Source organism: Lissotriton helveticus, chromosome 2_1 (genome assembly GCF_964261635.1).
Source record: "Lissotriton helveticus chromosome 2_1, aLisHel1.1, whole genome shotgun sequence".
Taxonomy (NCBI): Eukaryota; Metazoa; Chordata; class Amphibia; order Caudata; family Salamandridae; genus Lissotriton; species Lissotriton helveticus.
Genome location: NC_136059.1, coordinates 746,307,696 through 746,324,703, shown reverse-complemented (window position 1 = coordinate 746,324,703; position 17,008 = coordinate 746,307,696).

Here is a 17,008-nt window from a genome sequence, read left to right as displayed (position 1 = left end):
CAAGCTCAAGAAGATGTAACAAACTTAGAAAACTTGGAAGAACAAATGAATGTTCAGCAATAACAAATATATGAGCAAGTGAGACAACAGATTGACCATGGATTACTTCATGAAAAGAAAGAGTACTTATGTACGTCCTTTCAACTTAGCCGAATGTACGTGAGTGGACAAGCTGGAACAGGAAAAAGTTTTTTAATTAAAGTAATTACAAATTATCTACAGAAAACAACTGAGTCGCATTTGTCTTGTGTTGTAACTTCTCCAACTGGGTTGGCAGCACACAAAATTAAAAGAATTGTTTACTAATGCTACCAGTAGAGCATGAAAACAAATTGGAATACCACAAGCTATCTGGAGAAGCTTGCTGTGAAGTTTCAAGAGTTTTGAAGAAAATTAAACTTCTCATTATTGATGAGGTAAGCGTGGTCTCAAACGTAATGCTTGCCTTTGTGCATTTAAGTATGCAGCAAATTTTTAAAACAGAGTATGACGTATTATTTGGAGGAAAACACTTCATAGTTTTTGGAGATCTACTGCAACTGACTCCTGTAAAAGAACAACCAGTTTTTAAAATACTTGCGTATGAAGACACCAGAAAGTCTCTGGGTAGTGTTGGAAACGTGAACATTTGCTCATATTTTGAATACAAAGAACTCATTACAAATATGCGACAGGCAAATGATGTTGATTATGGAACTATTCTCCAAGATAAAAGAATTGGACTACTGACAGAATAAGGCAAACAAGTTTTACAGACTCGATTACTTTGAGAATTGTTTCCAAATGAAAATATAGTTCTTGCGAAAATATACATGGAAATTGCAGATAAGAAATCTGTAATCTGCTTGATGCCAACACTGCGTGAGTGTTCTATATTCAACGATCAACTTTTGAAACTGGGAAATGAAGAAATAATAAAAATGGAAGCCATTGATAAAATAGAACATGAAGGAATCACTATTATTTTGACCGAAAAATTGAAGACAAAATTGGGTTCTTTAAGAAAATCAATATCTAAAACTGCTGTTTTAGAAAAGAATCTTTATGCATGTAGGAACTGTCGGATAATTTTAAGGCGTAATTTGGATGTAGAAAAAGGTTTAGTTAATGGAGCAATGGGCAAAGTTGTGGATTTTGTTAATTATCAAAATAAAGATGGTATTGAATTCTTAAAGATTACATTTTATCAGATTAAAGAAGTGAAACAAATTGGTTGTTGTTCTGTTCGTTTTTTGCTTGCTAAAGATTTATATGTCTGTAGAAAACAGTTTCCATTTTTTGTGGCATATACAGTGACGATTCATAAATCTCAAGGTTTAAGTGTTGACAGTGCTTTGGTGAACATTGGAAATTCTGTGTTTAATGAAGGTATGGCATATGTTGCTTTGTCCAGAGTCAGAACATTATCTAGTTTGTTTTTGATTGATTTTGATTATACCAATATTACTGCAGATGCCAACTGTGTCAAAGAATACAATAGGTTCAGAAGAACATATGCTCCTAATTTAGGTCAATATCCTGTATTTCAAAAGCGTGTGGTTGCTCGAAAAAGAAGGTACGAGAATATCTGTACTGAAGGTGTAGGGAAGGGAAAAAAACAAGATAATGTTGTGATTGCAAACAAAAAGAAAAAGGACACTGTTGAAGAGATTGTTGGTTATCAGTTTGAAAATAGTTCTGGTGTCAACTGCTATGCTAATGTAGTGGTCAATGTTGTTTGTTTTCTTGAAGGTTTGCAACAGCAATTTATGGAGAATCGGGGAAAAAGATTTTGTTCCGTGTTACATTCTCTTTATGAAAAATTGAGAACAGATAAAAGTAAAATACAAAGCGTTTCTGATGTTCGTAATCTTTTGGATGTATGTTCTGGTTCTACACAATTTACGCAAAATATCCCACAAGCTGCTCAGGAGTTTCTAATGTATATGCTTACAGAAATGGAAAATGAAGGTGTAGACATAGAGAATATTTGTGGCCTTTGTTATAAATGGGAACATCAATGTGAAAATTGTATGTATACATGTAGCACTAATGTAGACACTGAAAGATTTTTATATTTGACATTACCGGACTGTAAATCAGTGTCTTTCAGTAAATTAGTTAAAGCTGCAAACCAAAACATGGAGTGTAGGCAATGTAAATCAGAAATGTAATCAACATTATTTATCCGAAGATATGGAAAATATATCATTTTAATGATGCATCGTTGTACAGCTGATGGAAGAAAATTGGACACTTTAATAAAACATTTTGTTGCTACACATCTATCAATATCTGGAAGGACTTTTGTAGCAGTAGCAATCATTTTCCACAATGGTCCTTCAATAACATCAGGCCATTACACTGCATATCTCAAAAGTGAGAAAGGCTGGAGCCTTTTTAATGATGCTGAGTTGGTTTTCAAACAACATTTGCTTTTCGAATTGCCAAATTCCTATCTAACATTTTTAAACCCAAAGTTTTGAGAAGATAATTTAGCCTTTGAGGAATTTATTGTTATAATTTTATAGGATTATCATTGGACAGTTTACATAAAAATGACTGCAAAAATACAATTTGGCCTCAAGGAAATGGATTTCTTTGAATTATGGACTTTTTGTTGCACATTGTCTCGGTATATAATTTTGAGTGGCATTATTTATAGTGTTTATAAATTTAAGTTATAACATTTTCTTAGCAGTAATCATTTTATATACATGTGATTTGTATTATCTAGTATTTCACTATAGATGTATTATTGTTTTTTTTTTATTGATTGTTTTTTTTTGCCCACTGTTATGTGATGAGTACAATTGAAATCACTGTTTCCAGTGAAATTCAATATATTCTGAGAACAGCAAAAAAGGCAAAGAAATTACTTTGTAAAATTGTAAAATTATGCTGTGCTGTCAAAAATATATTATTATATGTTATAACAATTTTTCTTTTTTTTACAGATCTTAATTTTAAAATATCAAATTTACCACCATTTAGATTATAAAAAACAAGTGAATAAAATGTGTATTGTTTTTTACGTGTATTACTGTATTACAGTTGAGGGAAGTTTTAGTGAGTCTAAAAATGGAGAATGAACAGTGTTTCCACACAGTGGAAGAAAAGGAACATGGATGGACTAGATTTCTGTCAGAAAATTGCAATGCCAAAAGGTATAAAATAGGGGACAGCTTCAGAACACCTGTTTGCAAGATATATGGTATACTACAGAATAGACTAATATGGTGCTTCTGCAGGTCTTGATAATTTCAGAAATAAAAGAAATGAAACTGTTTAATTTAAACCACATCAGTCAGTGTTTTTACAAATATCATGTTAGGTCGCATCCCTTCTGTTCAGTAATATATAAACATGTCCTATCAGTTTCCTAAAACGTAAGTAGTTGTAAATGTATCTTGTTCTCTGTTATCAGTACTGAAATGTACTCCTATAATAACAATTGGCCTAACCATTTACTCTCTTTCTTATTTATAAGGTGAGGAAAAGGCATTCTGTATATCTTTTCTTTTCCATGTAAATATAATCTCATTATACACAGTACTTTGCATTGAGAAGGTGTTCTATAGCCCACCAGGTACCTCCAACGAGCGCGACAGAGCAGAGTGTTGTAAAAAGGGGTGTGGCCTCTGAATTCCTCTCTGCAACGCAGCTCCCTGGTGCATACCGGAGGTACCTGGTGGGCTAGTTGGCACAGAGGGACCCTCAGGATTGAAGAGGAATTAATTCCCCAACTTAAAACGCGCCACAGGGCATGTTTGCACACATGTCACCTCAGGCCCCACCCCCTTCCTTCACCATTGTGCAAACGCGCCCCCTGGCGAGGTGTAAGTTGGGGAAATTATTCCCCTTCAATACTGAGGGTCCCTGGGTGCCAGTAGCCCACCAGGTACCTTCAGAATGTGCCAGGGAGCTGCATTGCAGAGAGGTGTTGAGAGGCCAATCCCCTTTTTGCACCTCTCTGCAACACAGCTCTGTGGCGCTTACTGGAGGTTCCTAGTGGGGGAGTTGGACCCTAGAGACCCTCAGGATTCAAGGTGACTTAATCTCCCATCTTAAAACGGCCACAGGGCATGTTTACACAGTGGTGAAGGGAGGGGACGGGGCCTGAGGTGACGGGTGCAAACACACCCCTTGGCTTCTTTTAAGTTTGGGAAAAAATTCCCGAACAATCCTGAGAGCCTCTGGGGGTCAACTAGCCCACCAGGTGCTTCCAGTAAGCACCACTGCGCTGCATTGCAGAGAGGTGGTCCAGACCCTGCCCCATTTTACACCTCTCTGCAGCGCAGCTCTGTGGCGCTTACTGGAGATACCTGGTGGGCTAGTTGGATCCAAGGGACCCTCAGGATTCATGGGGACTTTACCTCCCAACTTAAAATGGCCACAGGGCGTGTTTGCACACATGTCACCTCAGACCCCCCTCCCTTCACCAGTGTTTTAAGAGGTAGTTTTAATCCCCCTGCCATATTATGTACTAGGGTCTTACAGAGGAGGCCATGGTAATCACAGGGGTGCCCCAATGCATAGTGTTCCCTAGTGTATGTAGATGTTTTCACTGTATTCTAAGTGTCTTTTACTATACCACTGGCTCTAGGTCAGGTTAATCAGATTCAGTTACCACCAGTACCCGTCTGAAAAAGTTGTGGGCACAGGAGGACTTTCTGCTCCTCTGTTGGTTCTTTCTGTACATCTCTTCCTATTCTTGCACTTTTCTTCGCCTTTGTGGACTTCTGTTGCTTCTTTCTGCATTTCTTTTTTTTCTTTCTGTGCGTTGTTTCTTCTTTCATCGCATGTCCTACCTCTGTAGGCATAGTTGGAAACTAGCATTTAAAAAACCTTTGAAATTCACTGAAACAACCATAGGTTTCAGGCACATTAAAGTTAGAAATTAGCATTTAAGAAAACTTAGAAATTCACTAAATAAACTATAGGTTTCAGGCACGTTATAGTTAGAAATAAGCATTTAAAAAACCATAGAAATTCACTGAAAAAACGTGGCTTTCAGGGACATTATAGTTAGTTGGACATTTCACTCTTACAAAACCACAGAAATGTCCCCGGTATAGTTAGTTCAGCTAACTATAACACGCGCGCCCACAATGCACTGCTGATGATGCCACATATTACATCACTCATGGCATGGTCAGTGACATCACTCATTACATCACTGATGACATCTCAAATGACATCACTGATGACATCACTGATGACATCATACTTGTGATAGAGTGGCAGACTGCCTCTCACCCTAATAAAACCTTTGATACACACACTCAAAAATAGAAACTAACATTTTCAAAACAATGAACATACCAATACCAGTTACAACACACCTATTCAGTAATTCCAAGATCTAAACACACATCCACTAATTTACCAACAGTCCTTTACAGTCACTCATACATGTATTCACTCATCATATGTACCCATACACCTCCACATACTGTTACACACCAACACTCTTCCATAGAGTTACTCACACACACAGACACACATGCAAACAAAGTATCTAACATCCATTTACTTGCATATACAGTTATACACACAGCACCACACTTACTTCTACAGAAACTTACACATACTTACTACAATCACTTATAGAAACACATACTTATTTATACCGGAACTTTTCCAATCGCTCACTGTCACATACACCAATACTCACATATACAAGTTTAAAACACATGTAGTTACTCATAAAGACACTTTTGAGACAGTCTTTCACTCACTAACACACCCATACATACACTCATCCACCCATACAGTCCTGCACAAATGCTGTCTTCAACAAAAACAAACAGTGAGTCACTCATTCATTTATCTATGCACTAAGTAATACCGCCCACTAAACCATATAGACACTCAGACACTCATACTGATACTCAAAATATCAACTAATTACCCATATAGACACTCATTTAGCTACTCACCAACCCATTCAGCCACTTATATACAAAGTGAGAGACTGATACAGATATCTACATATGTAAACATTACTCACTAACCCATGTATTCACTAAGATACACTTAATCAGGCAGTTATACACTCAATTTTACAAAACAAAAAATCATCAATTTAGACACTTATATACCCATTTATTCTTCCATCGACCTTGAGATATACATATTTTTTCACAAACATATTTAATTTTCACAAACACACACATTCACTGGATGATGTCATCAGTGGTGTCATTTGAGATGTCATCAGTGATGGCATGAGTAATGTCACTGACCATGTCATGAGTGATGTAATATGTGACGTCATCAGCAGTGCATTGCAGGCGCACCAGTTATAGTTAGCAGAACTAACTATAAAGGGGGAATTTCTATGGTTTTGTGCGAGTGAAATGTCCAACTAACTATAACGCCCCTGAAACCTATGGTTTTTTCAGTCATTATATACATATATGTGTTGTCAAATAATTTAATTGCATTTTAACTTATTTCGTATGAGGTTTTACTTTAGGCACCTACTTACATTCTTATGGGGTTAAATTCACCATTCCCACTCCAAGGTAAGCAAATGCAGGGAAAGTTTCGGACATTGGAGATATTATATCTACTATTCTGACTTCAACAAAATCAAAGGCAGAAAAAGTGTCTTACTTGGGAGAGGCAAGATTACTCTCCCCTCCCAAGATAATCTAAAAAACAGACTTTATTCCCACTCCAACATAAGGAAAAATAGTGGAAGTGTTGGGCATTGTAGGGGTCACATTTATTATTCCCACACCATTCTAAGCAACAGTAATGAAACATTGGACTTTGGAAGTATTATATGTACTAGTCCTATTGCAACATTAGGTAAATCAGAGAACGTGTTGGACTTTAGAGGGGTTATAGTTGCCATTCCCACTCCAATCTAAATGAAAGTAGAGAACGCATTGTACATTGGCGGAGTTAGAGTTATAAATCCCACCCAATCTAAGGAACAGCAAGGAATGTCCTGGACTTTAGAGGGGGTTGTTTACTAGTCCTACTGCAGCAAAAGCAAAATCAGGGAAGGTGTTGGACTTTGGTGGGGTTAGGTTTTCTATTCCTACTCCAATCTCTTCTAAACAACAGTGGGGGACGTTTTTTAACAATGGAGGTGTTAGATTTACCATTCCCACTCAAATATAAGCAACAGCAACAACATTTTTGGACTTTGGAGTGGTTTTATTTTCTCGTTCTAATGTAACGTAAGCAAAATCCAAAATAAATTGGACTTTGGAAGGGTTCAATTTAGTATTGCCATTCCAATCTAGGAAGATATGATTCCAAATCAGGGTACACCAATATGATGCTGAATAACCATTCAAAGAGATGATTTCACATCTAAGGAAAAAGAGCAAAAATAACAGTGCGGGTAAAGGTTTAAATACAGTCTGGATATAAGGCCTGATAAAAGAGTAAGTGCTGAAAACAATAGCCTACATTGATGAAACATGATAAACAGAGACATGCAAACAGCTGTTAGCACAGAAGAACTAGGTTATGAAAGATATCTAGTTGTGGGGGCAGTACATTTCATGTTTGAGCTCCAATCAGGTACCCTCAAATGTTGGAGCTGGCAACAACAAAGTACCTTCAAAATAAATGTATATGTATCATGCACCACACAGTAAAAAGAACATTAAAATGAACCTTTTTTTGTACAGATGCCTCAATCCTGACATATTAGCATTTGTGAATTACAAAAATATTGATTCAGAATTTTTTGTGACATGAATATCATGTCAACAATATCATCACTGCAAAATATTGAGTGACCAAATATAGAAGGTAAGAATATCACTTTGTGTGCATATAATATCAGTTTCAAACTACTGTTGTGCATAATATTGTTTACTTTAATATATTTGTATTACTTATCTCTATTTTTCTGGTTCCCATCCATAAATGTGTGCAGTTGGTGCAGCTTACCTAGACCCCTGATTCGGTGCCCTCCTATATCTGTTCATGTGTTGCTCCTGAGACTTGATGTGTCTTTAGGGTGAAGGTGTTTACCAGTATGATGCATTTCAGATTAAGTCTACTTAAGATGATTTCTTAATTATTCATGTCTTCAGTACAATGGTCATACCTTTAACCTGTAAGCTGCTTAATACATTCAATACCATTTATGAATAGGCGCCAACAAACAATACCAATATTACTCCTGAGTTTATGCTTGTTAGTGTTTTCTCAAAAAACAGTACATGTTGTGCCTTTCTCTAATATTAAGCCAAATGGGCATATTATCAGACAAGGACTGAAAAGGCAAGGAGTTGTAATTCTCTTTGCTGGAGACACTCTTTGTCTCTTTTCACCTTCCTCTCGTTTATTCTTTCTTTCTTTCTGTCTTGTCTCTCTCTGTTTCACTCCATCAACTATAAAGCAATGGATTTGAAACATATCTCGCCCAACTGAGGAATATACCTAAATCCACTAAATATATTTTAATTAGGATTTCTCTGTGTCACCTGTGTGAGAGGCTGATGGATAAATCCAGATAGGTAATGATATCCCTCCCCTTACTTTTTGGGAAACATTTGATGGATAAAAGTCATATAAAATAATCTGAGTACTACCTGATGCCAGAAAGGCAGAGCCCTTGACTTAGAAACACTCAGCTGATTTAGTATCACAATGAAGAGATTGCAAGTGTGTTTAAAACTGGTGTATTTTGCTAAAATGCCCACCTATTATTTTTAAAGTCAAAGACACCCCTTTATAATTTAGTATAGGATATTTCATGTGATCCTCTCAGGCCACTTGGGACATTAGGCACTCAGTCCTGATCAAAAGTATGATTATAAAGCCCCTTAACTGTCTGATATAGTTTGGTTAGCAGCCAAGGTCTAGCTCTCAGGTCTACTCATGTGGCAATTTGCAAGGTTTTTCCCTAAGAAATTGGAATACTGTCTGAGGGGGATGAAACCCAACACAAGCAGGAACCACAATCCTTGTCAGGGTAAAATCACAAGCAAATCCTGAATCAAACTGTGCTCCGTCCTCAGGTAGCTTGGCACAGAACAGTCAGTCGTAACTCAGAAGCAATGTGTAAAGTATTTGTGCATCGTCGGCAAGGAAGCCGTCCACAAAGAAATCTTTTAATGCGAAGTCTTGCATTGAGTACCAGCTGGTTCACACGAGACTTCAGTGCTTGCAATGTGAATTTCTGCGTCATTGTTGAGGCTGCTAATAATGAGTAAGTAAGTATTTTTATTTGCATAATTAATTAAAATCATTGGAATTTGTACAGACAATAGTTGCAATTTAAAGAAAAGAGAAAACTGTAAGCATATAAAGGAAGGGGGTGATCATTTTGGGGATTAAAGTTCATTCTTGGGATAATACATTTTTGATTCCTAACATAAATTTTACAAAGCGAGTGGCCATCTGAGGGGAGCTGCCCATTAAACACAGTTCTAGTGCTTCATGGCATGTCCTAATGTTGAAAGAAAGCCAAATCGGACGGAGCCAGAAGACTCGTAGGGCCATCAAAGGTCTACAAATACACAGGATGTGGATTAAATTTTCTTCCTCTAGATTGCAAAAACAGCATTTTGTAGAAATTCCTTTTTTGTATCCTTGTCCATATCTGTACGCCGTTAGCGGAACTAGGCCAAACCGGACCCTCACTAATTGGTGCTTAATATATGGTTTCATTGATGATGAAAGGTAGAGCGGTAGTGTTTTGGGAGCGTAGAATTTAGAGGCCCATCTGCCGTGGAAGAGCTTTGATACTGATTTGGCGTCATTTTTGTAAGAGAGAGTTTTTGCTTGTTTAGTCAAGAGTTTTGATGTCATCTCTATTGGTAGCGAGGCTGACCATATGTCTTGGGCTTTTAGCGAGTCCAAGCAATATGACAGATATTTGTTCCAAGATGTATACGGATTGCTGAATAATGACCAGCTAATTTTGCCTTGAGACTATAAGCAATAAACCTTGCACTCATGACCCAGTGTTGGGAGGACAGAGAAAATTCCATTCGGATTTGTGCATGAGGGGTCGAGTTTGGTAGAATAAACACTCTGCGAAAGCATGCTGACTGAGCTCTATCTAGCCAGCATGATATTTTGTCTTTGTAGGTTATCGCACCGAAAGCTATTGTCGGCAAAAGTTTTGCACCTATCAGTCTTATTAGTGGGGCGATATCAGGAGAGTGGAGGGCGCTCTTTGTTCTAATGAATGCTCCCTCCAAACTTCAGGTGACACTCCGCATTGCAGTAATGTGCGCGGTCGATCTCCCCTTATGGTCTATCCAAACACTCAAATATTTGTATGTAGAGACTGATTCCAGTGCCTTGCCCTCGATAAACCAAGTGCTTTTTCTTGTTTTCAAGGATGAGACTGTCATAACTTTCGTTTTGGCGATGTTGATCTCCAGTATATTGGTGTTACAGTACTGCACGAGCGATTTGAATAATCTTTGGAGGCCCACCTGGGTCTGATCAAGTAAGATGGTATCGTCAGCATACTGCAAGGTTTGGATCTTTGTTAGTTCGATTCGCGGGGGGAATGCTTGACATCCGGCTAGGAATTTAGGGAGGTCTGCTAGATACAGGTTGAAAAGTAGGGGTGCAAGAATACATCCTTGTTTTAGGCCCCTGTTGGTAAAGATTTTGTTGGTAGTAAGCCATCTCGAGGTGACTCTTATTTTCACCCAGGTATCTGTATGTAGCTCAATGAGAGCTTTCAATAAGGGCTGAGGAATGCCCCATTTTGCCAATTTTCCCCTCAATTTGGGGCGAATGACACTGTCAAAAGCCTTTCGAAGTGAATGAAGCCCAGGTATAATGATTTGGCTTTCGTGGTTAGTGTGGATTCGATCATATGAGATAGACAGATTAAATTGTCTTCAATATGACAGCCCTTTTGGAAGCCTGTTAGTGTAGAGGGAATTAAATTGTGATTTTTGACCCAGGTTGTCAGTTCTGATAAAAGAACACTTGCATACGCCTTTCCATCTACATCGAGAAGAGCTATCATCCGATAGTTGTCGGGGCTAGAGCGAGAGCCTTTTTTATGGATGGGAACAAGCAACGATCCTCGCCAGGAAGCTGGGATGGACCCGCCCAGTATTGCTGTTTCGAAAAGAGGAGCCAGCAGATTGACCCATTTCTGAGCGGAGGCTTTATATACTTGGGTGAGAATGCCATTTGGTCCTGGGGCAACCCCTGAACTAATTTTCTTTATTTTGAGTGCAACTTGATTTGGGGTTACCTTGGTAACTGGCGTCTTATCGTCGTGGAGGCTTAAGTAGGGGAGGATGGAGAGACTATTACAAGTTATATTGCTTGGTTCTTTATAAAGTGCTTTGATATAAACCTCCCAATCGGCTGGAGAGATGTTTGTTGCGCTTGGTGGTTTAATAACTTTAGCCGCCTTGTTTATCCAACTCCAGAACTTTCTTTGATCTTTTGTTTTTATAATCTCTTGGGCAGCCACCCAATGATGTTCTTCTTCCAGTCTCTTTAGATTGAACCTGGCCTTTCTGTATTCCTTTCGGGCGACTGTTATTTCTCCCCGGAGAGATTTATATGCACTTTCGTTGCTGACGTTGTTACGCTGTAGCCTGTTTAGTTTATGTTTGGTGGTAATTATAAAGCGTTTTTGCTCGGATATAGAAACTGAAGCCGGAAGGGATTTACATTGAGTTTTTGTCAACTTTAAGGCTAATTGGTCCCTAAACTCCAGCACGAAGGTTTCCCATGATGGAACTGCCAGACGACAATTGGAGTCTGGTACCCATTTGCTCAATAGATCATCCACCTTTGCTTCCATTGTTTCCCGGTCATCCTCAGACCATCTTAGTTTTTTGATGATCTCTAAGTTGGATTCTTTTCCAATCAAGTGTCAAGACCGCTCTGGCTACAGTTAAAATGGACAAGCAAAAATGCAAGAAAACCCTCCTGAGAAAAGCACCTTTAAAACACAGACGTTGGAAACGACAACATGTAGTGTCCGTTTCTTTTCTTAAACAGTGTTTGTTCAGCATAGGCGCCCATGACCGGGAAATGGAGGGCGCTCTGCGCCGCGGCAATTTCGAAGGTTGCCGCTCTAGTGTTTAAGGCATCGCAGCTTTCAGCTGTTGAGGCGCGCGCTCTGAATCTCAACTGCGCACTTCAACTGTATTCTGACAGCAGCAGCAGCGTCTTTCCTGACCTCGTCGTTTCTCTTCAAGTATCCAGTTTTAGAGTCGCTACAAGTATCGCATGCGCAACGTGGGATTTGAAGTAAGAGAACTCTTTGTCATGCCTTAGTCGGCGAACAATTTTTCTCCGTCGGAAATTCAAAGACACCGTGAACTCTTGTTTAGTGAACATTTTCTGCATTGTTCTGTGGCTAGTCTTCAAGTCACCGGACCCTGTGTTTCAGCTGGCCAAAAAAGAAGTTAACTCCAATCATTTCTTGTCATAACGAGTGAGTCAACTCCTATAGCGCCAATAAGTTACACCTTGTAGGTTTTTCTGTTGCCCTTAATGATAAGGAACTAATTACATAGGGCAATGTTTGGAAGGTCTTATTCAGTTGAAGAAAATTATAAACGCCACCAGAATCTGTGACAGGTATTTTAGAAATTTCATATTCGTATAAATTTAGACAAGAACAGTACAGATATATGTTAATGCTGGGTGTGTTATATATTACAGTACCACAGATTCTGAATGACCACTTCAATATCGAGAGAGCAGCAATAGCCTTTGGTTCTGGGGTAAGACTTAAACTTCATGTTCTAGTAGAGCGTATAAATTCTAGTTGTGGTGTAGTACATGTGTTTTTTCCTACAGGGCGCAAACCCAAGAGCCTGACGGAACCAGCAGAAGTACAACATCTATGACAAAAGGCTGTGTCTCTCTCTCTCTTTTGTTGTTTTCTCCACTACCCCTTTCCCTTCTACTTCTGGGATTGCCGCATCATTTATTGTTGGGCGGTCACTGAGGTGGAGGGGCGTTGGGACCTGCATCGGCTCCTGTGGATTACAGGCATCTTGACAGATTGAAGTGTCTCTGTTCCACCTGAGTCGATATGGCTGAGGGGTTGGACCTGAAGTCGTTAGCAGGGGTCTTATAGGGATTACAAAATCAGTTATCACAGTCAGCTGAGGAGAATAGAGCCCTTAGGGATGAAATAAAACGCTCTCAGCATGAAACCCATCAAGTTAAATTGCAAATGGAAAGGTTCATGGCGGAGTCTACTCCTCTGCCCAGATTTAGTTCTATTAACAGCTCAGCTGCTGAAGCCGCTACACAGGTCATACATTCAGTGGCTCCGGTAGTTCCCTTGGCTAATCCGGAAAGGTTTAGTGGGGACCCTAATCAGGCTCAAATCTTTCTTACCCAATGTTCGTTACATTTCTTATGTAGGTCAGTGGTGTTTAAAGAAGAGCATGTTCGAGTCGCTTTCATGCTGTCGTATATGAGTGGTGATGCCGCTGCCTGGTCCATGCCCTTGATCACTCGAAATGACCCTGCATCGTACAACTTTGAGTTATTTAAAAAGGAGTTTCTGAGAATCTTTGATCGAAGAACTGCAAATCAAGCGACGGATAATGAACTTTTGGATATTAAGCAAGGGAATCGCGACCTCATCGCTTATATAGCTCAATTTAACAGATTGATTGTAGAGACAGACTGGCCTAATGAGAAGCGCTCTGCAATATTCTATCGAGGTCTTAAGGATGAGCTAAAAGACGCCTTGGCACAGATTCCTAAGAGACCACAAGAGATTTCAGAGTTAATTGATCTGGTTCTACAAATGGATCATCGATTGTACGAAAGGCGATCCGAGAAGAGAAAGGATTTTAAACCATACATTCCTCGCTTAGATCGTATAAAGACCGAAAGTAACAAACCTGATGCGAGTACAGCTGATGAACCAATGCAAATAGGATCCATAAGAGGGCCACTGTCCAAAGAGGAGAAGGAGAAGCGAAGAAATAATCAACTGTGTCTTTACTGTGGCGCATCAGGTCATTTCGTGAAAGAGTGTCCTAAAAAACCAAAATTCAGTTCAGGTTTAAAAGAACGATCCCACCAGTAGAGGGAGTTGCCCTGGCGGGATGTAACAAAGAGTCAACTCGAGAACAGCAACAATTGATTAACACCTTGCAGTCATCGGCTCCCCATCTCACTGTCTCTTTTTCAGTGAAATTTGGTTCACATGAGATTAAAGGAGTTTCAGTAATGATTGACTCGGGAGCTACTGGGAACTTTTGCGATTTGAGTTACGCCAAAGAAATGGCCATTAACTCCAGTAAAAAGAGAAATCCTGAAGTTGTAAAGGCGGTTGATGGTACAAATCTTACCTCTGGTCCTATTGTTGAAGAAACAGAGACTTTGGAGTTGATGGGATTACATGGGCATCGGGAATTTATAAGATTTAATCTTATTGATGCCCCTAAATTCCAATTGATTTTGGGATTACCATGGTTGACAGAACACAATCCCACTATTGACTTAATAAACGGCGTACTGTGACTATGAACTCGGAACATTGTCAGTCAAACTGTTTTTCTGGAGTCAAACCTAAGATGGTGGAATCCCCAGCTGCTACACTTGCCCAGCTTAGCACAAACATTTGTGTAGTTGAAACTCAATCAATTCCAAAAGAGTACCATGATCTGGTTGATGTATTCGATAAAAGGAATGCTGAAAGATTACCTCCTCACAGGGAATATGACTGTAAAATAGAACTGGAACCGGGAGCGACATTGCCATGCAGTCGTATCTACGCATTAACTGAAAACGAAAATCTTTATCTAAAAGAGTATTTGGAAGAATATCAAAAAATTGGTTTCATCAGACCATCCCAATCACCAGTGTCCTCGCCTTTGTTTTTCCGGCCAAAGAAGGATGGGACTCTTCGAACATGTATTGATTATAGGGCCTTGAATCAGGTTACAGTAAAGAACAGATATCCACTGCCATTAATTTCACAACTTTTGGACCAAGTAAAGGGGGCCAAAATCTATACCAAACTCGACCTTCGTGGAGCGTATCATCTGGTAAGGGTTGCAGAGGGAGACGAATGGAAGACAGCATTCAGAACTAAGTATGGGCTGTTCGAATATCAGGTGATGCCTTATGGATTGAGTAATGCCCCAGCAGCCTTTCAGCATCTAGTCAATGATGTCTTACGAGAATTCTTGGATCGGGTGGCCGTAGTATACATAGACGACATTTTGATCTTCTCCGATTGCATAGAGGAACATGTTGTTCATGTAAGAGCTGTTCTGAAACGATTGCTTGAGAATCAACTGTATGTAAAGTTAGAAAAGTGCTCATTTCATGCGGAACGAGTGGAATTTTTGGGTTTTGTTCTGTCGGCAGAGGGTGTTGAGATGGATGATTCCAAGGTTCAGGCCATTCAAGATTGGGCCTCGCCGAAAAATGTAAAAGAGATACAAAGCTTCATCGGATTCGCCAATTTCTATCGACGGTTCATACCCAACTTCTCAGATAAGGTTTCGCCTATAACCCAACTGTTAAAAAAAGGAAAGAAGTTTGATTGGTCTCAGGAAGCGGAAAAGGCATTTCAAACTCTGAAAAAGGCTTTCGTGACTGCTCCGGTTTTAATGCATCCAGACCCTGATCAAGAATTTTTTGTTGAAACTGATGCTTCAGACTTTGCTACAGGTGGAATATTGTCACAGAGAGACAAACTTAGCGGACAACTTCATCCTGTGGCTTATCGATCTAGGAAATTATCGGAACCAGAATGTAATTATTCAATTGCGGACAAGGAGTTGTTGGCAGTCAAAGAGGCCTTTCAGGATTGGCGTCACTATTTGTTAGGAGCAAAACATTGTGTGACTGTGTTTACCAACCATAGAAATCTACAATTTTTGAAATCAGCAAAAACGCTCACGCCTCGACAACTAAGGTGGTCTCTATATTTTTCAGAGTTTGACTTTGTGATTACATATAAACCCGGAGCAAAAAATGGCAAAGCTGATGCTTTATCTAGAATGAATGCTTCCGTAGAAAACAGACCTTCAATTCCAGAACCCATTATTCCTTTGAACAAAATAATCGGAGCAATCCATCTACAAGAGTTCACTGAAGATATCCTAAAAAATCACGCCGATGATCTGAAGAATTGGGCAGATTCTGATGGAAAGAAAACTGTAAAAGACGGTCTGCCATTCTACGAAAACAAATTGTACTTGCCTACTAAGGAGATGCAAGAAAAGGCCATAAGAAGTTGTCATGATGATCGTCTAGCAGGTCATCGAGGAGTCAGGAAAACCCTGGAGTTGATCAAGAGGCATTTCTGGTGGCAAGGCATGGCGGCTCAGATAGGACAGTATGTGTCGACCTGTGAACTGTGTATTAAAAGTAAACCTAGTCGTAGAGCCCCTCAGGGATTGTTGCAACCACTGCCTAATCCACCACATCCTTGGCACACTGTGACATTGGATTTGATAGTCGATCTTCCAGCTAGTTTGGGTAATACTGTCATTCTAGTGCTGATTTACTCATTTTCCAAAATGGGACATTTCATTCCATTAAAATCTGTACCCACAGCTAGTGCAGATATTTAATCAACACATAGTACGTGTGCATGGAATTCCAAAGGTCATTATATCCGACAGAGGGTCACAGTTCATATAAAAATTTTGGAAAAAATGTATGCACAGCTTAGGAGTGGACACACGATATTCGACCAGTTTCCATCCTGAAACAGATGGCCAAACAGAAAGAGTAAACCAGGAATTGGAACAATATCTTAGGCTCTATCTGTTGGAACAGGAGGGCAACTGGTCGGATCTGTTGTGGACAGCGGAATTCGCGTACAACAATGCGGTGCACGATTCCACTGGGTACTCACCATTCTACCTAAATTCAGGCAGGCACCCAAATATGGTTGTGGGTAGAACAGATGAAACAGTACCAGAAATCACTAAAGTCATGACAGATTTGAGAGTGTCTTACAATCAGGCTCAGAAGAACTTGAGTAAGGCCAAAGAGTCATATAAAAAACAGGCAGACAAGAAAAGGAGAGTGGGGCCAACTTTTGCAGTGGGTGATCAGGTATGGCTAT